Genomic DNA, 25,609 nt, shown 5'->3' with positions numbered 1-25,609 from the left:
TTTACGATGTAATTATATCAAGGTGAGTTACTTTAATGCGATGTGTAACGTTAAACATAAAACTGAAATGGTACATAGCAACGTAGTGCATGAGCGACGTTAACAGAACGCGCCTCTCGTATTTCGAAAAAGCGAAATCTGAAAACCGCTAAAGTGACGACCGCGGGCTTTGAGCGAACAACGGTTGCGTTCGTGTGAAATCTGTCACCCAATGAGAGACGCAGAGTCGACACCACGTGAGTGCTTGCTTGCATGAGCATTCGTGCAATGTTTACAGCCCTGACCCAGCGGTGGAAATGTCACATTCCTATGACAGGGGCGAGTCTACCCATAGGGTTGTTATGAATGCTATGTATGTTGAACTTCTTTCGCACCCTACGTAGCAAATCGTGCCAAACGGAGGACACCCGCTGTTGACTTGCCTACAAAGCGGGTACGTACTTTATCGACCTTGGGAGAGATGGTGGGCCGAGTGGACTCGCCCTCCCAACCAGGAGTTGAACTCTCAGCCTTCCAATCGCGAGCCGCTCATTCTGCGGCTGAGCCGCGCGGCTGCTTGAATCAGGGCGGCTGTAATAACGCGACTGGATAATGAATGTAAATATTTACACGCGCTTTAATATTCCATTCTGAGAGCGCTTTCCACTGCCTCATATTAATGTTGCCATTATTATTTTTATGAACCTACTTTAATCCGGCAACATATATTGCTTTTTTACTTTGCGAGGAAAATGCAAAAAACTTTTTCAAAGTGTCTCAGACGTAATTATAATATTTTATGTCCGTGTACATTATTTAATGCTCTTTTCTCTGATATACACAGGGTATCGCTGTGTAAATCAGTTTCTTTTGATATGTCTTCAAATAACACATTTGAGTGTTTCTTTGCTAAGTCATAAATCAAGAATATTGCCTTGTCAATGTATAATGTATGACTGTAGCTTCAAAAAGCAATTAAGCCTGAATTGATAACACTCCAAATGCATGTGTGTTTCAAATGCTTCAAATCACGTGTGATGATGGCCATTTTAGCGCGTGTCTGAGCATAATTCACAATATTCGACTGCATTTTAGTTTGGACATAATTTTAGATGCAGGTCATCTACTCACTCTTTGGTTATTCGGTAACGTCACGTAGTTTTGAAATAAAATTAAACAAATCACGACGTTTCGATTGCAACACAACAATCATCATCAGGTGGGAAAACCACAGGAATATTTTTTTTTTGCTGAAGTGGGAGAGGGGTCCTCTACATCTGGTGCTGCTACTTGGATGATGTCCACACGTTATTCTCTTGGCACCAGGCGCTTCGTAATAATACTGTTTACCGCTCCAAGTGTGAATGTATCCTGGAGTAGGATACTTAAACTTGGTGTCACTCGATTCGGGAATGAGGGCCTTAAACATGATCATATTCAACAACGGATGATCGACTTTGTAAACTGATGGACCCACACGCCTCTTGTCACGCATGTGTCCATGGAGATCATGGGGGAGCTGAATGATGGACAATTTCGAGGCAAATCAACCACATGAGCGAGCCAAATCTAAGAATGCCTGCGACCATTTGACCAAATACACACGATCGATCAGATACTGAAAAAGACAAATGATAATCAAACGCCATTGTGGCTGGCTCTTGTAGACTCTCAAAAGCATTTTACGCGGTGCAAATTGATTCAGTCATCCTAATCAAGTCCTGAATTTAAAATATTTATAAATTATATATATAAAAAAACCGTTACGCTTGACGGAACGGCTCGAAGGAGATTGCGCGAAGATAACCGGCACACGAGGAGTGGGCAGGAGGAGTCTGGCGTGGAGATTTATTCTCGCCAGGGTTATTCGCAGCAGCATGAGAACATGTTTCTCGACATTTTGATCGGATGAAATCAAGGGGGCATAAACATAGATGGAAAAATTAATCACAATTTCACATTTGCTAATGACACGGTCGTTATAACGATCGATGGAAACTAATTCCAGGAACGCGATTGAAGAACGGAATATAGAAGGCTGCAAAGTCGACCTCGAAGATCAATGTTTGTAACAACAAAAGTCGCCCTCCAAGAACTTTGCCTTGAAAATAAGAAGAACGAGATAATTGTTGGAGGGAAAGTGAATCGTGACACCACGGCAACCATTGAGTGTTTTACTCGGGGTAGAAATTACAACAACAACAACATAAACATTCTAACAAGGATCACATTCTCAGTGCTCATTTTCAACGAGGATCTCGCAGGCCTGCTCCTTGGGGTAGTGCCCCCCTCCCCCGCCCCCCCCCCGCGGTGGTGACGCTATAAGTGATGGCTGTCTGCCGTAGCGGGGAGCCGGACCAGCTCGACGACGCTGTGAATTGAATGTTAAAGGGGGGCAGCAATTTTCCTAAAGGCTATGCCAAATCACACATCCGTCTCTTAAATAGTCTTTTTGAAACGTGTCAGACCCTGTCACGTTCTAAATGAATTGCACTATATTTATATCTCATAATTTATAAGGGCAGCTTCGCAACCGCAATCACGGGAAAAGTTTCTGTGACTACGCAACGCCTCCTTTCTAACACGTGATCCAATTTCTGTGCTAGGCTATGCGACTCTTAGCACCGCGTGGCAACAGGTTGTTTGCCACAGCGAGGAGTTCAAATCGAGCGGCTGGGCTCATGGCACAGCGCACTAACCGCAGAGCCACCACTGCTCTACCGAAGCATCATACAGATGTGTGTTTAAAACAAGGGAACTCAAGTCGCTCGCTTGGTCAGGCGGTAATGAAAGATGTGCGACTCGCCACATATTTACAAGGAAATAGCAAACATCGCTTGAGAAAATCTATAAAAAAAAAACATCTATGTGCGTGTTCAGTGGACACTTGAGATGTTCGTGCGTGACCGCAAGGGCGATAATTGTGAAAGTTTTTAACGCGAACGGAAAATACCTTGTCGTCACCGGACACTGCCGTTTAGCGACACGAATCCACCTCTGGTCTGGAGTTTCTCCTGCGAGGGCTTTTCTTGGGGGCTCAACGCTGACAATGTTGGCACATTGTTGGCACATTGTCAGCACCGAGGGCCACGGCAAGATGCCACGAAGTTTTGTTTGGGACATTGGTGCGCGGGTTCCCACGCACGTTTTGGGACCGCGCGCGCGAGCATCCAAAGCACGTTCGCTCGCTCGCTCGCTCGGCTTTGGCATTTGACGACGCCAGCAGTAATAGCCCCTCGGATGTGTTTTCGGGTTGTCTTGCACACCACTCGGCACGATGTTCAACATTTCACTGTACGTGCTGGGAGCTTCCTGCGTGAAACTGAATCAAATTCGGCAGGTGAAAGTGAAACTTCGGACGCCGCGCCAAACGACACGCGCGCGGTACGTGTGCACGTGTGCACGTGTGCACGTGTGCACGTGTGCACGTGTGCACGTGTGCACGTGTGTTGAACTTCTCGTGCATCGTGCGTAGCCACCCGTGCTGATTGGAGGGGCGGTTACAAGCCGGGAACACGAGCGCGGAGACCTGCGCTGGTGCAACGCGAGCCGTGAACGAGGCGGAATTCCTGCTGAGAATTCAATCTTGTCCCGCGCGTGGCTTTTGTCACCGTTAATTGCACCGCGCCGTATGTTACGCTGCCTGCAAACGGCGAGAACTCTGGGACACGTGGCCTCCCAACCCTGACTTTTATTCATGGAGTCCTCTTCTCAGGCGTTCTGACCCAAATTACTCACCCGAGCCCCTTAATGGGACGCGCGGGGCCAAGCAAACATGAGCCCTAATAATTCAGCGCTGACAGCTAATGTGTCAATACAATTATTTGTTTTCTTGGACTAAAATGAATTTAAATAATAGCAATAAATGAGCAATCTATATTATCTAATGCCTTTCCACATTGTGCTCAAATAAGGAGCGGGGATATACGTTGGTCTATTGGAATTTATTTCATTTTGAATGTATCCTTCTTAATCCTCAACATGTACACACAGTAGTTTTGTTGTAAATCTATCTGCGTGTACCTTCCTATCAAAAACACACGCACTTTCGGATTGTATTAAAATCACGTTAATAAAAAAAAACATACCTGAAGATGCTTTTGCGATAACACAAAAAAAGATCCCCCGTGTAGCCTTAATAGACTGTTGGGGATGTTAGCGAGCAACTATGAAGGCCGGCACGGCACACGAGGGGGTGGGTGGCCAACACCACGCCCGACCGCCTTTGTCCTTCTAGTGGCTATGCTCACATCACACCAGGTACTCATTTGAGGCTGGGTCGACCTAGGGGAGGCCCAGGACCGGTTCATATAATCGTCACTCGTGTTGGCCGTGAGCAGGAATCGAACCCGGGTAGCCAGGTTTGTAGCGCTAACCGCTACACCACCGCTCCCCATCTGCGACCACACGTACACATGCGTGTGTGTGTGTGTAAATAAGTGGCGGTATGGTGGGTGGAGGGGCGGCACAGTGGTGCACTGCACAGCCTGAGTTCGATTCCCGGCCATGGCAAACATCCGTGGCGAATAATATCTGCGCCGATTCTGGGCTTACACCCCCTTCACCAACACTCACCGAGTACGCTTGCACAACCGCCTTCACTGACAAAGGCGTGCGTGGGGGAGGTCTTTAACCCGGCATTGGTTTTGCAAGGGGCTGTACATTTATGTAGACGTCGTACACGTTGCGGTACATCAACTTAATTAACCGCATGTAGCAGTGCAGCAAAGTCCCGTAATTGTATGGCGATAAAGTAAACTTCGCGGGTCCCCGCGGTCTCTCTCGCCGTGCTCGCAGGACGCAGAGCCGCGTCCGCGAATCGTTTAGCAGCGCGCGCGTCGTCTCGCGTGTGACGCACGCGCACGCACGCGCACACACGCACGCGCTCTCTGGATTGCTTTCATTTATTAAACGTGTGTCAAACCGCGTGAGAAATGGCCTCGAAGTGCGGCGATGAAAATGGATAAACGATGTGGAAACGCGTTTGATGTTTAAAAAAAAAAGTCCGAGGCGCCGTGCCTTGATGGCCTTTTTTGGTGCCCGTAGATCGTCGGGCTGCGCGCACCGCTCCCGCGTCGCCCGGCACGAACCCTCCGAGGAGCGTGGCGACGCGGTTGCGAGTGTAGAGCAAACATCTGCAGCAGCAGCAGCAGCTGCAAGCGGTGGTAAATGGCAGGTCCTTCACGGCGCTTTAATTACAAATCTGTCAAGACAGATGCGCTGAGTGTTGGCCCGCAAATATTGTCAGCAGCGGAAAAAAGTTGGGCGGTGTTATTTTGAAAGTGGAGAATTAACGTTGTATGTATATACCGTACGTAGTCAACCCGTGCTAATCAGAGGTGTGGGGGAAGGATAACAAACTTAACATAAAACGGAGTTGCAAAGAAATGAATGTTCAGCAGCGTCTAGATTTAAAATTCCATAGCTCCAGTGGCGTCCGAATATCGGGAGGAGGAGGAGGAGGAAGGGAGCGCTGCGCATTTTATAAATCGCCGATGAAACTTTCATGCTGACCACGCAAAGCAAAAGATTAATAAAATAAACTCCTATGCGAGGATTAAATTAGATTATGGGATGCTTGCAAAGCAAACCAACGTTAGGAATCGCGTGCACAAACTAAAAATGTCTGTTTTTAATTATTTGAAAGGAAACTCGCACTTATTTCGCAAATTGACAGAATTTAAATAGTCTGTACGCTTCACGTTCGTATGTCCACGTTGCAAAGCGCTGAAGAAAATGGTTATTTATTTAATTTCGCTGCAGATCCAAATCCAATATTGGCGAACGGGGCCGTTTAAAATGACGCCAGAGCTGCCGATAAATCTTTCCCCGTGTGGTGGGTGGCAGGCCTGGGCCGGCATGGAGACTCTGCCCATTTAAGTCGATTCGCGACATTCTAGTGTTGGGTTTGGCAATATTTTCGACATCTGCTGCTGTCCTGCATCGAGGCTTGATTTGATGTATCGTCCTCTCGGTGGGAGGCCAGTTCTCGATAGCCTTTATGAAATGTTGAAATTGAGAAGACATATTCAGTGACCTTGAAGGTTAACACTTGTAAGAGGCATGTTCTTGATTTATTTATTGGATTTAATTAACGTCTTGATACCGTATAGCCCCGCGGACATGCTAACGGCTAGTTTTACAAGGGGGGCGGGGTAGGAGAGGCCAAGCTGGTGGGTGTGGGGGAAGGGGGGAGAAGCATACATTTTATAGCCGGTGGTTAATTTAGCCGTGACAGTGGCATTTAATAGCCTGCACGTTCGTGCAGATCTCCAAAGGTCCACGCGAGATTGGGGACAACTGGCGCAGTCGGTGCCGTCGCGCGGTTGGCTCTGTCCCTGGCGCAATGAATTAATCGCGGGGGGCTCCTCTCCGATGCCCCCCCCCCTTCGCAGCCCGGTGCGTGGGCACCTCCTGGCACGCGGTTCCCCGGGGCCCGTGGCCCTGCGGTCGCCGAGACGAACCACGGAGAGGGCATCCCAGAGGAGGAAACTCGCGCCGGAGATTGGCCATGGGGGAGCTGTAGCGATGACATCACCTCGTGTGCAGGTGCAAGATGAAGTATTGCTTCGGAAAACCATCAAAGGTGGTGGCACCGTGGGATGAGGTTTCATACCACAGTGGATAGATCGTGGCTGGTGGTGATGATGATGCCCTTACTGCTGGTTTATTCACCGTACGATCATCATCGTCGTCGTTATTGATGACACGAGTTTTCGCATCAAACTATACCCACCACCTGGCCTCGTCCCAAAACAGATATGCATCGTTGTATTGGCTACGACAATCGACGGTGGAAATGAAATTGAATCGTGTCTACTCTTCATCTCAAGTAATGATGCTGCTTTATGAAAATAAAATGTGGGGGGGGGGGGCGTTTGGGAGCAATGTGAAATAAAGGGAAACAGGAGCAGTGCTCAGTTCACTGTTGCCGGTAGGGTCTCCACGAGGTGGAGCTCTAGAGAGCCCCTCCAGAGGAAAGTTGGTCTACTCCTCCACGCTGAAGCTCATTCGAGTGGAGACCCTTCTGCCGGCAGTGGTGTGAGAAACGAACTTCAGATCTGCGCCTTCACAATCCAGGCCTGTGGATCTGGACCCAGCGACAAATTTGCACGCAGAGTATTGTATATGTGTTTATCCACGTGACCTGGTAAAACTCTACAGCAGAGGCCTTACACCATACCAGCTTGCAGTGTATAAAGAAAACACGGTGAGTGGTAAGGGTACATGTGCAGCTGTGCACCACACTGGCCACACGTCTCGGCAGAGGTGGGAGAACCCACACTTTACCACACCACCCAGACGGGACCGGACGATCGACTAACCGTGGTGCACCCATGAACACCGTTGGGTGGACAGAGGCGGGTTGGGGATGATGGTGGTGGTGGTGGTGGATGGGGGGGGGATATTCACGAAGCGGGCCGCGTTGTTTCGGTGTTGAGATGTCGGGGATGGCATCTTGCCGAGATGCTGGAGCGCGCGTGGCCATCGGCGTGCGGAGACGAAATCTGCTCGGCGTGCGAGTGCCAAGGTGGCTCTGCTCTAGGATGCCCGCTCGGCCCGTCTGCACTCTGTGCACTCACCTCTAGAAACAAGGAGCTGCTCTACCATTGCACATTAAGGAATGGATATATTGCACAAACTACGCCATCAGCTGTTCTCTCGTTGGTAAGCGGGAAGAGCAGCGGGGACGCATTAGCAATAAATAACAGCTAAGAGAAGCATTAGAGATCCCTTGTGTGTAGCACGTAAATTCAGGCTCTCTGGAAATAGAAAAACAATTTCCTCTTATAAATCCCGTTCCAATTTGAACTGATGCACACGTCCGAGGTGAACAGCAGCACCCGTAGATGTGAAGCTTGTCGTGGGGTGAGCGGGGGCGCACAGCGGGTCGCGCACTGCGCTGTGACTGCAGCGGCTCTGAGTTCAATTCTCCAGCCAGAGCAAACATCGGTGGCGCGTGATGTCTGAACCGGTCCTGGGCACTCACCATCATCAAACCCACACTGATCAGTGTGGGCGAAGTATGGCCAAACAACCCCTACGATGAACACGGTGTGGCGAGACCTTTGTCCAACAAATAACTGTCAAAGGGCTGTAAATTACAGATGCCGATGTGCACAAAACTGGTATACAATGCAGCACTGCAAATATTATTAACATAGTAATTCATACATTTTGATTTAAAGCTTTCGTGACTGCAGGGATTCATTTTCTTGGTTCTTACCGAAAAAAACAATAATATAGTAATTCATGATTACAATTCCTCTGTCAATGCACGGCTGGATGAAGTTATCCCCCCACTGTGTCCATCAAGGATGTTGTTTGGCGATTCTTGACCACGCCAGTCAGAGTGGGTTGGTGAAATGAATTGTGGTTTAGAATCGGTAGCAACGCAGACTCGGCTCGCCAGGTCGAGAGCGCACCGCGTGCACCAGTGCGCCACTCACCGCTCCACTCCGCGCAATGCTTTATTGAATCAAACTGTGCATCTGAGAATGAACAGGAGCCCACGGGACAGTTTTGTTTGCTCGAAGCACCTGCGAATGAACTCGGCTGGACATGCTCGTAGGCCGTATTGGGGAAGACGCTCCCGAGGTCGGATATCGATTTAAAAATAACGCTCTGGCCAAACAAGACAAAGGTGGGTGATAAAATAGCAGGCCTAAGGTCACGACTCTCGTCGTGCTTTGCTCGCCAAGGCGACGAATGATTTTGAGTGGGTGGGGGGGGGACGCAGATGGCGACGTTTGCGGTGACGTCGGGAAGACGCCGCCGCGGGAGAGGATTCTGGAAAAGCATCGGCGACGTTGGTGTGAGGCGGAGGACGGCCGAGAACAAGAAGAGATACGATGAGGACGATGATGATGATGATGGTGGAAGACTCCAGTTCGGGGCCACACGGGGAGAGCGAGAGAGAGGGGCTTGTTTGAGCTGCAGTGACAGTCGTTTTGGCGCAGTTTGCAGGTGTGACATCACCAGGATTAATATATCGGCATAATAAAATCAAGTTTCACGCTAACGGTTTGAACACCAAAGCAAACTGTCACGTTTCCAAAACGACCTGTGCATGTTGTTTAACAGAACCTGACGTAATTGTAGAACAGTCGAGGCGCAGCCCTGCAATGTTTTTCACAAATCCTCTGTTGGCGGATGGCGCCTTCACTAGAGGGTATTTGGACTACGCACACTTTACCCCACCACGCCCACGCTTGCCAACCGACGGTGGTGTACACCTCCATGGGCAGAGGTGGAGCGCGTTGAGAAAACTTGCCACATAACATCACAGTGGCAGCATTCAGACACAACTCGAGTCCGCTGTCAGCATGGCCTCTAATCTGCATGATCCCTCAAGGTAGCAAATGGGGGAGGGGGTGGGGGTTGGGGAGTGTTGCGTGGGATTAAAAAGAAAAGCAATTGTTCTGCGATGAGCGGCGGTGCCTGCAGCCACTCGGCATCGGAGCGGATTAAGGGAGACAGCCTGCCTCGTCCCAGGGACCGCCCTCTCCGGCCAATCCCGGTGTGAAGTGGCCCTCTCGACCGAAGCTTAATTGCCGCGTGAGTGAGCTCACGAGCAGTTACATTTCAGTGATCGGAAGAAATGAGGAATACCGTGCGCTCCAGATGAAGGCGAGTGGGGGGGGGGGGAAGGGCTCTGGCTTTAATACGTAACAAACACTCGTGCGCACGTTTCACAAGGAAGGGTGATTTAGAGGCGGGCGCGGAGCTCGGCACGCGCCGCGATGGATTCGCGGCACCGAGCGAGCCGCTGAGCGCGGTAACGAATGTTTATGGGTGATCATTATGCAGTTTGCGCAACAAATATATTAATGCGAGAGCGGTAACAGATGTGGCATTACGATTCCGCGGTGAGATATTCGCCTCCGTTAGCCGTACGTGTGCGCGACGGAGCAGGTTGTTCTTATTTATTGTTGGTGTACAACGAAACGGCTCGCTCGCCGTGCCCGTGCGCACACCGCGGGTGCGACCGCGTGCTGAAGAAGAATGATGTTTTTTTGTGGTGGCGAGAGCTCTCGGCTTGAATCGCCCCTCGAATATAAACTATGAAATCAAGAGGTTGAGAACGTCCCATCTCCCTGAGCGCCGGTAAAGAATTGCGGCTCCTAGAGGTAAACACATCGCAGCGGCTGATAAGAGATGCTTGTATGTGATGCTTCCTTTGATCGGCCCAAGTACATCGCCGTTTTATTTACTGCCCAAAAAACTTCGTTCCACTTTTGGAGCGGTGGTGCACTTGGTTGGCGCACTGCAGTTCGCACGTGAGCACGCGAGTTTGATTCGGGGTTATGGCTGACATCCGTGTCAAGTGCTCCCTTAGCTAACCTGCACTGACTCACCAGCGTGCTGAAGTATGATGAAACGTGACGTGCGGTTTTCTTCCACATAAAAAAAAAGCTTCAAGAGGTGGTCACGCGGCTAAGGCGGGTTCATGATGACTGAACACCGAGCCGGCCCTGCTTGGATCTAGAGTTAGAATCTGGGTTTAAGCCACCCAACGATGGTGGTGGCGGTGATGACGATGACGACGATGACACGAGACACAACTGCACACGCAGGGCGGAGATCGCGAAAGGTGGCGATGACTTGGGGAGGCTTTCATCCAGCAGTGGATAGGCAAAGGCCTGTATAGGTGTGCAACGCAGAGGGTGTCCACCGAGGTATCGTCCTTTATAAAACAATTGTTAGACGAGGGCCGGAAATGATACGAAATTACTTTTCACTGGATAATATTTTACATTCTCACATTGTGTCTGAGCAATATGTGCATCGATCCGTCTGTCATGTGGAACAAATAGTTTGGTGATTCTGTGCTGGCAGTGGTGCACAAAGTGAAAATAACACGCGCAAGGCATTTGCCATGAACACTGTAGCCGTAAAAGTATATAGCAGACAACGTGGCCGGTGTTCGTGACACATTGAGTCCGATGCGCACTCTAAACTCGACTATATTTCCAGTCTCTGTCCATGAATAAGCAAGGGCCCTAATCACGTTTGGAGATAGAAAAAAACTTTAATTACAATTCTGTTTCCTCGCCAGGTGCAGCTAATTGAATCTGGGTTCGAGCAGCAGTTTTGCATTCATCTCAATCAGTGGCACACTCGTGCGCTTGTAATTGACGTTGACTGGGACAGCACTGGTGCCAGTAGAGAGGGCTCGCCAACGTTCTGTATCACTCGTCAACCCGCACTGTGAGCAGTGCCAAGGGGAAGTATGGTCAAACAACTCGCAGGATCGACACTGCATGGGACAGCCATTTATTCAGCAGTAGCAGCAGCAGCAGCGGCAGCAGCGGGGTACTGTCAACGGGCTGTAAATGTGCATTATTTAATACTTTTATGGGCATTGGCCGAAGCGAAATCTGTGACCAAATCACGCTCGCTGCAATTCCACGATTCTGCCCCCCCCCCCCCCCGTGGCTTCTCAGGGCGTGCGGGGGGGGGGGGGCCGCGAGAGACTTCGCGAGACGGCAGCAGCCGCACGGCGCAGAGGCGCGAGGCTTGCGGGCCGCGACTTTGAGGAGTGACCGGCGGGCACTCCAACTTTGCCCGGCTTTTGAACTCGGCAGTTGCCGTTGAAGCTCGCGCCCGCGAACACTTGCAAGCCGTCCAGCATTTCATTGTCAAGCGATTTCATCGGCATCTGTTGAATTCATTGCAATGATTTGCGAAGTTGCCCCACTCGCCGGTTTGAGAGGGAGAGTTTCCTTGTGTTCCTCCTCCCCCCGATAACCATCACACGACACTCATTACATTCTCTCATTTTCCATCGGACCAAATGCACGTGTGGATGTCTATTGTTGTTATTGTCCCCCGATGTTGCCATGGTTTTTCCTTTCCCTGTTGCATATTTTACGAGGTGGCCGTCTCCACGTGTTTGATGTTTTGGGGCTGAGTGTGGGGCGGTGTCCAGGCGAACGCTGCAACTTTCCAATCGGGAGTGTTTGTTTTGCAAAGACCAAAAGTAAATGATACCCAGGCCATGAGATTTATACGCATGAGGAAATATGCAAAGGTTATTTTGTACATCTGGCAGGTCACGCCGCAAGCTCGAAAAATAATGGGATTTTTAAAAATGAAAACTTTCGAAATGTTTTTGTTACGTGCCAAACTCAAGCAACCTGACTCGCCTAACAATACGCGACTCTTACAACACAGATCCTCACACGTACTTTTACGTAAAGAGATCCTGCTTTTTATTTATTTGGTGAATGCTGCCACGGTGGTAAAATGGTCAGCTCTTGACTTGGAATCCAGAGAGCGCAACGGTTCGACTCCATCTCCCGTCGCAACAGTTGCAGCGATGGGGGCGAGTTTCTTAACCCCCATCGCCTCATTCCGTCCACACAGCAGGGCACTGCAAACGGGTCCGTCGCAGGCCCTTGCGTGTGATGATGGTGGGGTGAAGTGTCGGTATTACCAATTCTCCCAAGACATCTGGCCAGGGTGGTGCAGAGATGCACTTGTACCCTTACACTCGCTGTGTGTTCTATAAACACTACTAGCTCGTCATGCTGTAAGGCCTCTGCTGTCGAGTTTTAGCAGGTCACATGGAGAAAAAGAAATGCAAATGTGTCATTCGCCCCAGATCCACAGGCCTGGGTAGTAAATGCGCAGCCGTGCAAATCGTCGCTCACGCCACTGCTTACAACAGGGCCTACGCTAAGAGGGAGCTGCTTCTTAATGCCCACTTGGCCGGACCCACACTCTACCCCACCAATACGCAACCTGCCGATCGACTGACTGTGGTGAGTCAATTGACGCTGCTGGGTGGACAGAAGCAGCAAGGGCGGGGCCGGAGGGAGGTGTGGATTAAAAAAACTTGCTCCCATTCTTTTAGCTGCCGCGCCGGGAGATAGACTCGATCCGGTGCCCTCTGGATTCCAAGCGTAGCGCGTTAACCGCGACACAGCGGCAAAGGGGGGGGGGGGGGGTACGTCCTGCCCAGTTCTGGTGCGGTGTCAGCTGCCTTCCACCACCCTCCCGTGAGTGGTGCAGCTGTCACGGAGCGTAGCTGGCGGTGTGTGTGTGGAGGGACGCCGCGCACCGCTCGCAGTGTCGAGGCTACCGCCCTGCAGGGCTAGTTATTATATGTATATGTGTGTGTGTGTGCGAGTGCAAAGTGGCGGAGTTGAAATGCTCCACTGGCTTCGCCAATTGGAGTGGGTCACGTACGAAAGCACCGCGAATATGCACACCGTATCAAATTGGCCATTTCCCACTCTTTTGTCTTCTGTTTGCATGGCTTTTGAATGCAGATAAATTGGGAGTTTTTGAAATGAATCGGACTGCAACAATTCCACCGTTTCATTATCTTCCCTGGCGGTTTCGCCTTCACACCGCGACGCTTCCAGGCCGTCACACGCAGACACTCACACGGCACGAAGATTCCACCGCGTTCCTTTTCATGTGGATGCTCATTTTCTTCCTTTGTGCATTCGATTCTAGCAAAATCGCAGTGGGGGGGAGGGGAATCGACGTTAAAAATTGTAAATAAATTACATTCGGAAATTATACTTTTTACTAATACAGTAAAGATTCCAGGAGTGGAGTGGTGGTGCAGCGGTTAACATGCTCCACTATGAAGCCGGAGCACCGACTTATGACTATATTCATTGGTGTATTTTAATGAAATCATGCTCTCTTCTTGATTGTATGCAGTGGCAGACGTAAACAAATTGTCATCTCAACACAGTCGCCATTAACACTGTGGTCTTCAAATAAAAATATATAACAGGTGACGTGTTTTTGGGCAATGGTCCTTCTCCTTCATAAAACATAGAGCATGCCAAGTGTATATATATACATTTCCTTTTAAAGCCGCAGTGTTTATAGCTGTTTGAGTTGTCCGTCAATTGCGCTCGTGCAGTACTGCCAATGCAGCAGCAGCAGCATCAGCACATAACGAGCACTGCTTTCAGGATGTGTGTATTTTGAACGATGATGGGACGGACGCCTGAACAGAGAGCGCCGCTGACAATTTAAATCCGTCTCCTAAAATAAAGCTCTGCCACGTGGTGATGAGTGCAGCCACAACATGTCCCAAATTCGGGCGCAGCTCTTCGGCAGGCGTCAACGTTATATACGTTCATACATTACCACGGAACCTTGCGAACAACAGTGACATAAAACGTGGTGAGAAAAGAACAAAGTGGTTCTCAAGTGTTTGATTGATCGACGGTAAATAATTAGATTTTTTATTATTCTGCTTAGAAGGATAAACAGCCGCTCATGTCGCGTCGCCAGTGGAGCAAGACGGATCGCCTACTTGCGTTGAGTTATTCGCACGCTTCCCATTTGCGGCCAATTCGCACCAAACATTTTTCAGCGTCTCTCGCAATTGCGGATATTTATCCGAGCTCTCCGTGTTCGCCGTCTGCCCGCTACGCAAGAGCAGACCCGCGGTTTAACTTGACACGGCTAACGCTGCGGTGTCTCCCCGTTTTGAAAGCGGCGTTTGAAAGCGCCTGCAAAGGCATCTTCCGTGCGGGCGCCTCTTCTTATCACTGCGAGAGAAAGGGAGAGGGCACCGTGAAGCCGAGTGCTGTCTACTGCACGCCGCGGTGGCCGCAACACAAACTCTGCATCAGCACGTGCGCACAGCAGGCGCTGCGTTTGTACGGAGAGCAGCAGCAACGCGCCAGGGCTGTCTGCTCACGTTTTACGGCCGCATTTTTGACAAACACAGTTGATTGCTGCCCCCTTTTGGATGGCCTCTGCATTTTTCAATGACGAGCGGCAATCTCCCCTGCTGCTTCTTCACCCTGTGTACTCCCGAGATGAAATGCTTGCATTGTTGTCAACATTTTTCAGAACGCGCCCCATCGAATCATTTACCAAAGCAGCACCGTCTGTAGTGAACGCCCACATTAGTGTGCATTGTTAGTTCAGCATTTGCCATTGGTCGGCAGCGTACTGGACTTGACATTCGCTGGTTCGATTCGATCTTCCGGCGCGGCAGCTGGAACTACGATGCTTTTAATCGTCCCCCATCCTCTGGACACATCTGTCCACCCAGCAGTGCGAATGTCTACACCACGGCACGTCGATGGGCAGCTCGCAAGCGGTGGGGTGAAGTGTGGGGCATTCCCACATTTGAAGACCTCTTGGCCGGCGTGCAACAGCGGTCTGCTCGAGAGAGGCTACAGTTCAGGCCGTTTCGTCAGCAGTGACATGAGCAAGACATTATTTGTTTAAATTTATTTTCTCCGTGATTTTTTTCGCTATGTGTATTTTTGTCTCTCGTTATTTACGTTTTTAGTTTTTGATTTCCTAAGTAAGTAGGGGTTTGTTTTTGTATGATCTGTGTAAGGGACTAGATAATTGTTGTGCAGCGTTGTGGGATGCAATTTGCATGAATTACTCTCTATAAAATTACTATTATTATTGCAGGTCTGCACCTTTCCAGACGGCCTTTTGTTCGATGTTTTAAAATGTAAACCAAAATCGCAGAGTGAAAAAATGCCTTTTTGGGCAGGCTAAAGATATATATTAAAAACACATAAAAAAAATGTTCGTGTCAAAGCCAATGTGTGAAACACTGTAACAAGAAATTTCACAATAGCCGGGGTCCGGCGAGCGATGGATGTGAACTCGGTCCACACACAGACGAATCTTCCCTCCCATCGCGTCCAATCCGTGGATTCATTCTAGTGATTTTGCGTGTCACTCTAATCTCGTCGCCGGTTGTGACATCAAAGCGAGATTTGTAGCTGTCGCTCCGGAGCCTTTACACAAGTGGAGCTTTGACTTTGAGTGCTCAAGATGGATCCACGCCTGCGGCAAAGGGGCTCCAAAGTTTTTTTGGGGCTGTTACACAAAAGACACGACGCATATATATATATATTTTCTCATCTTTACGTTTTCTCTCTCTCTCTCCTCAGCATTGCTAGTAAACGTATCCCTTTGCAGACAATCTGAATTGCTCGCCCCAAAGTATCGTTAACATAATTGGCACTTTATTTTTAAAGAGAAGTTTTGCTAAACGAAATCTGTTCTCGCTCCACGGCCCAATCCTCCGCATGCCTCCGCTTTGCATTCGTTGGTGGAATCTTATTTGTTTATTATCAAATTATTGCTGCAACAACGTGAGAGAGAGAGAGTGGGCTTTGTAAGAATTGCATTTGTGAGGGGGAGGGGAAGGTCAGCCTTAGTTCTCGTTTGAGCGAGTTAACAATCAACATCGTAAATAATAGCGTCCCCCTGTGGCTGTTGATAAACAACTTGAAAAAAACATTTGCTGCGCCGCGCTTCGCACGCTGTGCGTGACATTGGCGATGAGGTCTCCAGTTCCTGCGACGCTCCATCTCACATGGGCCAGACGCAAATTCTGACTCGCTTCGGGAGCCGAGATTCACCCCCCCCCCCATTAAATAACAACGTATTTGTGTTCGAATATCATCTGGAGACGAACCTTTGCACAGTGGTGCTACGCCTATGAACTTGCCACTTCTCAGAAGCTAATCCGAGTGGAGCCTGGGTAATATAACCACCATTTGGACGGGTGACCACCTTGCACAAAGGTTGGTCGTGGCCAATGCGCATGTGTGTGTCCAGCAAAACAACTTCTCCCATGGCACTGCTCATCACAGCGTTACCGTCTGGCACCAGACCTCCCCAGGGACCCTGGCTGAAAGAGGAGGTGGTCAAGCTGGCTGAGAAAAAGCAACAGGCCCACTCTCATCGTCTAGAGCATCCCACGTCGGAAAATGAGGAGGCTTACCGCAGCCTTCGCTCGGAGGTTCAGAGAGCCGCGAGGTGCTGCAAGGATGGTTGGTGGTCATGGGTTGCTGAGGATATGGAATCTGCCTCGGTGGCCTGCGAACACAAATCACTCTTTAATTCCATCAAAAAAGTAACTTATAGTGCCACACCTATCACCATCATTAGGGGAAAGAAAGTTGATCTAATCTCCAACCTCCAGGAACCGGTTTGCCGATTTGCTGAGCATTTCTGAGATCTTGGGGAGGGGAAATCCCTCAACCTGGAAAGCATCGTGGGGCAAAGTGGGGATAACCCTGCTAAGGCCGTGGTGCCTCAAATATTGGAAGAAGTAGTCACCCCATGTGAGTGGCTGGCTGAGGTGCCATCTGTTCAAGTACTAAAGGCGATACAGAGTCTGAGACCAGGAAAGGCACCGGCGGTTGTTGTTGTGTGTGTATATGTCTGTGTGTGTGTGTGCGGGGAGCGGTAATGTAGCGGTTAGCGCGCTGCGCTACAAACCGAGTTACCCGAGTTCGATTCCCGCTCACGGCCAATACCAGTGACGATTATCTGAACCGGTCCTGGGCCTCTCCTAGGTCGACTCAGCCTCAAATTAGTAGGTGCGGTGTGTAAACATCACCACGAGGTAGACAACCGGGCGTAGTGTTGGCCACCCACCCCCTCGTGTGCCGTGCCGACCTTCATAGGTGCTCGCTAACAGCACTTGCCCCAACAGTATGTTAAGGCTATACGAGGGATCTTTGTCTTTGTATGTGTCTAGACCCAATTTTGTATTCTGTTCTCGAGATACTTTGCATTTATTCGTACAACCAATGATAGTTTTTACTTGAAAAAAATTTGCATGCAAGATGAGATTCCGTGCGTAATTGTTTTCTCATTGTGCTCGGAGCGCGAGGTTACGAGGTGAAAACACGCGGCCTCGAGCGTGCGCTTCAGACAACAGAGCCCCACCGCGAGGTCTCGCGCACCACCCGGTAAGTGAGGCGCTGATTCTCATCCCAGGGGCCGTGGGCCCTCCCCGCAGGGCGGCTGAACCCCGCGCAGCCTTCGGCCCCACACGCTTGATGACGAATGCCATAAAATTCGTGCCTCGTGATAAAAACCCATTCTCGTTAACTTTTTTCTCATTGAACGAATTAAAAGTTGCATTCATTAATGGGAATGTCGTGAATGTAAATGAACGTTCGTCAGATGGTACGAGTCGGCCCACCACGCTCGACCGCTCGCAAGCCTGCGGACACCAGAGGCCACCACACAGCTCCAGTGAGCTGTTTGCTGCCCACATCGTTTTCAAAGCCCAGATCCGGCACCCTGAGATGTTCCTTTGTTCAGCCCTTTGAAGGGCAGCATACCATTGACAAATTGTTCTCATCATTCCCAAATGATCCCGTGACATTTGTTTTCTTCTCAGCTACAAATCCCACGATAGCAGGGGCCCAGCTGCTGCCGGGGTTTTCACTCCCAACGCGCTCCTATTCTCGACTCACAATGCACGGTTCTCGTATCTCGCCCCACCGCATCCTCCCATCTCTCCCTGGGTCTCCCTCTGTCCTGCACCGGTGGCATCTCCGTACCCCCCTCTAATTGCATGACACTGATGAATCCTTCACCCTGATGGAATGCTAGCCCCGGCTCCCCACTTTTGGTTCAAGTGCATGGAAAATAGCAAATCGTGCATGACATTGCCACTATCGCGCGGCTTGTATCAGCTCCTTAAAAAAACATTACAGAGAGAGAGAGAGAGAGGAAAAAAGGGTATTACATTTGAGTATCTCTCATGCATATCTCTCTCACATCTGGGCCAGGTTGAATGAAATAATCATTGTTATATGTGAAGTGAAAACTTTGGAATTGACGGGACGGGGAGGGGGGTAGGGGAGGTTGGTGGTTTGGTGCTGTCACCTGAAAACCTGCCCGAGACTCATCGACTCCCCGTGGCCACTCAGAGTCCGTGGCTCGAGCAGCCGGCGGTGGCTGCTGCCCACAGTCAAACCAGACATCTCCGCGGCACGGGATAGGTGCTCCGACATAGACATTAGCACCCTGGGCCACCAAGCAACATCCACCAAATGACATTTTCTATCTGAATATAGCATCTGGTTAAATTCGATCATACAATGTAAATCCTCCGCCTCCCATAGCGCTGCTGCCAATCTCACCGTGGGACGCAAATGGGCACCAAATTCATTAGAGGCGCTGGCAGGCAGCACGCACGCTGAGATAAATACGCATTAAATCCCGGGAGCCCCGTGCAATCGCAGTGCCGCTAAATGATACATTCCTTCATCCTTATTTCACGTTTCCAACGATCCATTACTGTTGCCGCGATGAAGTATGTCCCGCAGTGGCAGCCGGTCTGTGCGGGGCATTGTGGGTGGTACACTACCTACGAATGTGCTTAATTCTATTTGGAATGCATATAAATTTTTTATTATTATTTTTATTAGTAACGGTTTTGAATACGTTCAAAAGAAACCTAAAGCAAGTTGATGATTTCAGTCCTTAAAATGTTATTCCTTCTGATTTTCTACAACAGGACAGAAGCAAGCAGACGCAGAGGTTCACGTGAATCTAACGCACACGGTATGAAAAGGAAGTGAAGTAGTTTTTTCCATGTTTTCTTTGTTGACGCGGTTAGAATCGATTCAAGTACAATCTCTATGGGGCACTCCTTCTGACCTCCCCATATTATGAAGCGACAGAAGCGCATATGGCTGCACCCCTGGCCAATCACAAGCCGCCGTTCCAAGTCAATTTGCATCGAGACGGATAGACGCAGATCAATTTTACAAACTCGCTCTTCTCACGAGCCACGCTCAGACCAAAAGGCCATCTCACGAAAGAGGCCCGACCGAGGGGTTCATCACCAACGCTGTGCTGGAAGATGGTTCCGTGACGTTCGTGAACGTTTCAACAACAAAAAAAACCTCTGTCAATAGCGCCAGCCGAACGGTCAGCGGCACTGGCTACAGAGGTCGCACCATCCGAAACTTAGAGGTTAAAGGTCAAGGCGCAGTCCTGCCACTGCTCGCACCAGCTGCTTGTGCGAGGACCTCCGCCAGAGTGCGCCCTCGAGAGCCCTTGCAGAGCAAGTTGGGGTCGACTTTTTCACACGAGACATCTTGGAAGAGGTGGGGGTACCCACACTTTACCCCACCACGCGACACCCCCTCCCCCCCCATCGACGAACCGTGCTGCACCCATTTACACCGCTGCTGGGTGGACAGAGGAGGCGGTGGGTTTAAGAAACTTGTTTCTGTACCGGAATCGAACCGGTGACATCTGAATTGCAAGACCAACCTGCTGACCATTGGACCGCTGTTGCAGCTTCCCTGAAAGCGGTTGCAGGCAACTACAACACGGCGCAGCGTTGCCTGTCTCGGCTATTTGGACGTGTTCCCAGTCAGGCGATAATGCAGCTGCTCAGACGTTTTCCCAGTCTCCTCTGCGCAGGGTGCTTTATTGGTATTATTGTTATAAAAGCCCACAGATTTCACCACACACCTAGGCACTGCATCTCGGCTGTCCGTTTAACATGATTTAGCCCCGGAGTTGTATTTCCCTCTTCTGCGGCACAACTTTGCACGTTTGAAGATAATTCTGCAACGGCAAGGTTCATTTCATGGGAATTACACTTTGCTGGTGGAAATGTGGCCGCGAGCAATCAAATCGATTTTCCGGATCACGGTCGTTGTTACACATTGACGGCATTAGATGTGAGCAGCATCGGCTATGCTTGGATGGCAATTTCCGTGCTGTGATATGAATTATTCTGCCTCTTTTTCGCAGCACCTGAAAACCCCCAGCATGAGGCTTATTACATTTCTGACAGATACTGCACAAAATGAAAAGGGTGGGATTTTTTTAATCGTGAGAGTGCATGCTTTTGTCAACAATTGTTACGTCTAATGGAAAAAAAAGTAAGAAATAAACTTCGCATCGGCAAAGCTAAATAATAATAATGTGCCAGTCCACAAGCAATGTGAAGAGTCGCAAGTGTAGAATTGTCCACGTACCTGTACTGATCAAGAACGTGAAAGGAGGCTGGGTTAATTGCTTAAAATTACTTGACTAACAGATGGCGCTTACATCTGGCAATGACGTAGGGTTGCCCAGGTTGCCTCTAAAAATCGATACCAAGCCCAACTTCAAATCGATACCAAGCCCAACTTACCAGAGCAAGCCACGTGCCGATCCCTGTGACTCGTCGTACAAGCTACAGCTGTCCGTCCACTCCTGGATGAGGACCTGCCCACACACCACGTGATGATTGTACCTGGATGAGGACCTGCCCACACACCGCGTGATGATTGTACCTGGATGAGGACCTGCCCACACACCACGTGATGATTGTACCTGGATGAGGACCTGCCCACACACCGCGTGATGATTGTACCTGGATGAGGACCTGCCCACACACCGCGTGATGATTGTACCTGGATGAGGACCTGCCCACACACCGCGTGATGATTGTACCTGGATGAGGACCTGCCCACACACCGCGTGATGATTGTACCTGGATGAGGACCTGCCCACACACCGCGTGATGATTGTACCTGGATGAGGACCTGCCCACACACCGCGTGATGATTGTACCTGGATGAGGACCTGCCCACACACCGCGTGATGATTGTACCTGGATGAGGACCTGCCCACACACCGCGTGATGATTGTACCTGGATGAGGACCTGCTCACACACCACGTGATGATTGTACCTGGATGAGGACCTGCCGACACACCGCGTGATGATTGTACCTGGATGAGGACCTGCTCACACACCACGTGATGATTGAACCTGGATGAGGACCTGCCCACACACCACGTGATGATTGTACCTGGATGAGGACCTGCTCACACACCGCGTGATGATTGTGCCTGGATGAGGACCTGCCCACACACCGCGTGATGATTGTACCTGGATGAGGACCTGCTCACACACCACGTGATGATTGTACCTGGATGAGGACCTGCCCACACACCGTGTGATGATTGTACCTGGATGAGGACCTGCTCACACACCGCGCGATGATTGTGCCTGGATGAGGACCTGCCCACACACCGCGTGATGATTGTACCGAAACCCACCACTCTGCTCGTTGCAGCGTTGATGACTCCAGAGGCAGCGTTGATGTGGAAAAACATAAATACAGTCCAACAGTGGATGTGTCCGCACTGGCTCCGGCTGCCCACTACATGTGTGTCGGAAAAGTTGCCTGCTCTGCGTGGTGGTCAAACGCCCAAAGCACTATCCAGGCTCAACCCCAGCACAGCGTCCGAGAGGTCGAATCCATATTCTGAGTGATGTGGCCATCGTCGACGAGGTGCGTGAGACATGGACGAGGAATGTGCGGAGTCACGTGGTCCCCGCGACTGCGGAGCAGAACAGCCAGCGGAGCACGTGGTCCCCTGCTGCCCTTCGGAGCACGTGGTCACCTGCGGCCCTTGGGAACACGTGGTCCCCTGCTGCCCTTCAGAGCACGTGGTCCCCTGCTGCCCTTCGGAGCACGTGGTCACTTGCTGCCCTTTGGAGCACGTGGTCACTTGCGGCCCTTTGGAGCACGTGGTCCCCTGCTGCCCTTTGGAGCACGTGGTCACTTGCTGCCCTTCGAGACCAGTGCACGGGGGCACCAAAGCTCTCACCCAGTGCCGTTAGATATTTAAGGAACGCCGACGTCGCTTAATAACACGAGTCGCTTATCTCTGAGTCGCGCCTTGTGAGATAAGAATAAGGAGGGAGGTGATGCGCCCGCGCGCACGCGTGCGAGGTGTGCGTCAGATGGAATATTAAGTTAACATCAAGTATTTATATTTACATTCATACAAACAAGCATGCAGCCCGCATGACTTGGAGGCGAGGCAGCGCTTTCACTGTCTGGCCCACCTACCCAGAGGCCTCCTGGCGGTGTCTCAAACGCTGCGCTGAGCACACGCCCACACAGCTGTGTGCTCACGCCACGCTCACGGTGATCTCCTGCTCAGATGAGCATCGAGGCGGTGCTCATCTCCCGTTCAGAGCCCTGAGCCAGCGGCGGAAATTCCACATTCCTATGGCGGGGGAGAGTTTATACATAGGGCAACCGCTGTAGATTTCCACACAATGTAATACTAATTTTATAGACCCCCAGAGGGATGATGATGATGGGTTGAGTCAACCCCAACCAGGATTTGATCTTGCGACCTTCCGATTGCGAGCGGCCCGCTCCACCGCTTAGCCACCTGGTCCGTGTGTCTGCCGCTCATCAAAGGCGTCATCCGCAGTGTTGATGAGCTCGGAGCTGACAAAATATTTCGGCTGGCAAGCTGCGGTGGGATTCGAGCGCAATAATTGGGAGACATTCTCCACGCACGAGCGCACCGCGTAATAATTGTATAATAAGACATTCCGCCGATGACACTTAGTATATTTGTACAGCTCGGGAAGATCACGTTTGTGTATGCGGCCCTCCAACGTTTAGGCAATTAAGTGCTGTATTCATTACTCAGTGTGAGAGGTGGCCATGGGCTGCTGCCCACCTTTGTGTGATTGGCTCGATAGCCGACACGTTAAGCACCTTTCACGGAACCGCGCGTGTCCCACTTGTATCGCGAGGCACTCGCTATGCAGCACGTGAACGCGCCTTGTGCCCCTTAACTCGTCCCCATTGCGCTACAGGCGTCGTGCGGTGATGCCGCGCGCTGTGCGCTCTGCCGTGTCGGGTGTGCCCAGAGACTATCCGCACGGTCGAGGGTCCAGAACTGCACGTGACGGGCCAATAAAGATCTACAGTATTCAAATTTTCGGAGTTGGAACTTATCCAAGTGGCGTTGCGGGTTGGCCAACACATTGCAACGAACCCAGGAAACCCGACTTTCATTCCTGGCCACGGCTAATATCAGTGGCAAGTGATATCAGAATCAATCGGTACCCTTCACCCCCCCCCCTGCCCCTTCACCAACCCGCAACTGACCAGAGTGGTGCAGTTTGGTCAAATAGCCCCCGCGACTGGCGTGCGGAGAGCTTCATCCATCTGTGGATTGAGAATTACTGAATAAATAACCTACTGAACAAAGACATGTGTCAAATAACAAGTTACAATCTATGAATGCATATTTCTTATTTAAAGCACGAGTGGCCAGGCTGAGACCATCATCTCGCTACACTTAGGAACCTGGTTTAATCATGGGGTCTGGATGTGAACCCAGGGTCTCAGCACTCCAACATGAATTCGGCCTCCTGAGGCACTTGGCCACCCCCTGGGGAGTGAACTTCATTCAGCGTGACAGAAACACCGTGACAGCGTTATTATTATTATTACTCGAACTTTTCACACTCGAATCCTATTACCATTTAGAGCAAGTAGCAGTAGCGCCGATAGCAGTGGGGCCGCGGTGGCTGGCGCACTGCGCGATAAAACCCCGGCATCCCAATTCGAAGCCTAGCCACGGTTAACATCAGTGGCGAGTGATTTCTGAACCGATCTTGGGCATTCCTCCTACTTCACCAGCTCGTGCTGACCAGCGTGGTGAAGTATGGTCTAACATGCCCCATGGCTAACACGCCGTGGCAAGGGCTGCATCCAGCAGTGAATTCACACGGGGCTGTAAACGATGGTTATGATGTTCAGTTTAGCCGCTGTAACTAATGGCAGTAATAAATCGATATCAAAGTATTGTTGTTGGGTTGGTGATACGGGAGGGTTATTGCTCGCAGCAGGTAATGGCATGGAGGCACCTGCAAAGTGTTGGTGTCACATTCCTGCTGAGCACGAGCACCGCTGTCGCGATGTGCGGTGAGTGTGGTGAGCTCGGCCGGACACCCAAGCATAGCGGGCAATGGTGGAACGGTCGGCACGTTGGTCGTCCAATACGACGGTTTTGGGGTTCGATTCGATCTCCCGGTGTGGCAGCTGAAACAATGGGGCGAGATTTCCTTGACCCTCCCACATGTGTCCACCCAGCGATATCGATGGGTTGGCCGATCGGCAGCTCGCGTGTGGTGGTTAAAGTGTGGGTACTTCCCATTCTTCCAAGAAGCCTGCTCAGCGTAGGAGAGTAGGCCACGTGATTCACAACGAATACCATTTATTGAACGCCCGTCTACAAGGTACTGAAGGTGCTGAACTCTGCCGCCTTAGAGGTGCTCTCTAGAACCCTTACTCCAGCAGGGGCACAAGAAAGCAATTGCAGGGCTGCACCTTTACCTTTGTAGCGAAGGGCTGAGCAACAAAGCCACGCGGCCCCGCAGTGGGCCGTGGTGGCACGTGACGCAGCCACATCTGGCTGCCGAGTGTGCGGGGCCGGTGACGGAGTGAAACTGTTAATCGCATCTCTGGCCACGGAGACAAACCCCGGGGGATGAGAAATCGGGTAAAAATGCTAATTAAGTTCGACGCTGGGAGCGAGGCTCCCCCGGTCCCTTGGTCGGGGGTAATTTCCACGCGAGAGATGTGGTCCGACGCAGGTGAGAGCCACGTTGATTGAAAAATGTCCCGGCTCTGTCCAGATCGAGTCGAAGCTAAACGAGGCTCGCGTGCCTCATGGGGGTAAACGGAGAGATACGCGGCGTCCTGACCTCCGCGGTTCGTGAGAACATTGCCGCGATATCTCAGGAACACTCGCGCTCGACTCTGATGCTTGCTACGCAGAGCGCATGTTTTTTTGTGCCGATTACAATTATTCTCTGCAGTTGAACGTTGTTTACCTTTCGCTGCACATTACCATTCACCGTTGAGCGATGCGTGCTTGGAATTACATTGAGATAAGATATATGGACGCATCGATTAGCGAACATGCACGGATCAAAGACATAGTTCATAATTATATAACGATGTAAGTTGATTTGTGCAGGACGCGTCACGGCGAGTGGGGACGGTGTCCGATGGTGAAGATGAATGATGGAGTGGCAGC

General features: G+C 50.7%; 1 long non-coding RNA gene across 1 annotated transcript; it reads left to right on the top strand.

Annotated features, from left to right (window-relative positions):
• The first annotated feature begins 10,088 nt into the window (after nt 1–10,088).
• Nucleotides 10,089–17,958, top strand: LOC144938645 (uncharacterized). The gene is made up of 3 exons (XR_013637868.1): nt 10,089–10,109; nt 17,612–17,696; nt 17,914–17,958. It is a non-coding gene; the product is annotated as an uncharacterized LOC144938645 (long non-coding RNA).
• The last annotated feature ends 7,651 nt before the right edge of the window (nt 17,959–25,609 follow it).

This window comes from Lampetra fluviatilis, chromosome 22, assembly GCF_964198595.1.
Source record: "Lampetra fluviatilis chromosome 22, kcLamFluv1.1, whole genome shotgun sequence".
Lineage (NCBI taxonomy): Eukaryota > Metazoa > Chordata > Hyperoartia > Petromyzontiformes > Petromyzontidae > Lampetra > Lampetra fluviatilis.
Note: the sequence above shows the minus strand (reverse complement) of the source record. Positions and strands in the feature narration are given on the sequence as shown.